The 2058-nt window shown below is 38.5% G+C and overlaps 1 pseudogene; it reads right to left on the bottom strand.

Moving 5' to 3' along the window:
- Nucleotides 1-717: 717 nt before the first annotated feature.
- On the bottom strand, nucleotides 718-1648 carry LOC116553686 (annotated as a pseudogene).
- Between the last annotated feature and the right edge of the window lie 410 nt (nucleotides 1649-2058).

The following is a 2058-nucleotide window of genomic DNA, read 5'->3' as shown; positions in this document are numbered from 1 at the left end:
AAAAAAAAAAGCTACAAAAGCAAAAAACCTTAAAAAAAAGTTATATACATGGGTTTTTGTTGTACTGCTGTGCTTGATATACATGAAGTAATGAATATCAAGCTATTCACTTTTACCACATCTTTACTTTTTCATTTGTTCTTAGGCTTCCTAAACCTTCAAATACAAATAAAATGAATGTAGCAAAAATAATGAAAGTTAACAGCAGGTAATTTTACTAATAATGAAATGTGAACTGTTTCTGCCCTTATCCAGAGTAAAATGGGTCACAACATTGTCTAAAGGAGCACTTCTGCAGCTGTAGTCAGAGGTGCACACATTAAGATTGATTATTTCACAGATACACATGGTTTAACCTGTGGTATCCATGGGATATCTGTTTCTACCACAGCCTTGAAAGTGCTCCAAACCTTAAGGTACCCACAATTCTACACCTGTGACTGAAACCCATGATCCCTTTTATTCCCCACCAGGACAAACAAATATGTAGGCAGTTTTCTTTGCTTAGACATGGAAGCAGTTTTAACACTGGCCCTTGTGAAGCCACAGTGTACCAAAAGTACTGTGCCAAACATTTCTAACATGTATCAAAATTCCACATCCCCACATTGGCCACATCAAGATAAAAACAGATAACTCCCTAAATGTTAACTGGCTCTACTCTCCTAATATTAAACATAAAAACCACATGGGAAATGTAGAAATACAAATAGGAGTCACACAAATCTGTCATAAATTGTAAACAAAAAACTATTTGTGGGACAGCGTGGGTGATAAATGGTCTACTGTGTAAATTTCAGAATGAGGCAGAAAAAAGTTGGAAGGCAAGCTAATTTTCCCCTCCTTCTCCTGCTTCAGCTTCATCTCCTTGGGAATCCGATGTCCGCAATGTCAGGTCGTCTCTCAGTAATTGCATTATTAGCATGCTGTCTTTGTATGACTCTTCACTTATTGTGTCAAGTTCAGTGATGGCTTCATCAAAAGTTGTCTTTGCAAGAGAGCAGTCTTTCTCTAGGGAGTTCAGAACCTCAAAATAGAACACAGAGAAGTTAAGAACCACACCCCATCATGTGTTGGTTGCATTTCCTTTTTGCTGATTTCAAAAGCTTCTTGGTATGCTTGTTGTGACTGATCCACAATCCCTTTCTTGTCATCACCAGCGGCAACCTCAGCCAAGTAACTGTAGTAACCTCTTTTCATTTTCAAATAGAAGACTTTGCTCTTTGCTTGTGAAGCACTGGGGATCAAGAACTTTTTCCAAAAGAGACAGTACATCATTGCAGATATCTCTTAACTCTGTCTCAATTTCTCTCTATATTCTCTAGCCATCTGCTGTTTTATTTCTCAGCACCTTCCATTTTTTGTTCAATACTTGAGACGACCCTTCAAGATGACCAGTGGGCTACTAAAACATTTTTATAAGCAACTGAGAGAAGATTCCTCTCCTCATTGGATAATTCAGCTCCTTGCTCAGTTATAGACTTCATGCAGGCTGCCATGTCATCATATCTCTCAGCCTGCTGGGTCAGTTTGGCCCTCTGAGCCAGCTCATTTTTATCCATGATTTGATGTTCTGTGTCCAGGGTGGGTGGTGGCCGTGGACGGGCAGGGGCTCAGCAGTCTCTGGGCGGTGGTGGCAGCAGCAGTGAGACTGAGACTCTGTCCTCAAGTCTTCTATTTTTTAAGGTTAATGTAAGTTTCATGTAAATAAAAATAATAATAATATCAGGAATAATAATAGTAATGATTTCAAGTTTCTGATCACTCCATTTTATTTTAAATGCCTTCAGAAATTTAATTTCTTAAAGCAAGTGTTTTAATCATAGGCTAAATTTCTGTTCTTGGGTAAAATTCATTCAAATATGACTTGGACTCTGTCAAGATACTGAATGGCTTGAGCAGAGATTGCTTGAATTTATTAAGACCAGCAAGCAGAAAGAAAAGTAGTCAAATAATTTAGATTATTCAAAAAAAAAAGAAAGAAAAGAAAACGGTCAGCTTTGCAGATGCTGACACTGCCTGGAGCCCCCTGCCACCAGCCACAGCCAACCTCACAAC

The sequence above is a fragment of the Sapajus apella genome, unplaced genomic scaffold (genome assembly GCF_009761245.1).
Source record: "Sapajus apella isolate SASKATOON/1434 unplaced genomic scaffold, GSC_monkey_1.0 scaffold13, whole genome shotgun sequence".
NCBI lineage: Eukaryota > Metazoa > Chordata > Mammalia > Primates > Cebidae > Sapajus > Sapajus apella.
The sequence above is the reverse complement of the archived record's forward strand: the minus strand, read 5'-3'. Positions and strand labels throughout refer to the sequence as shown.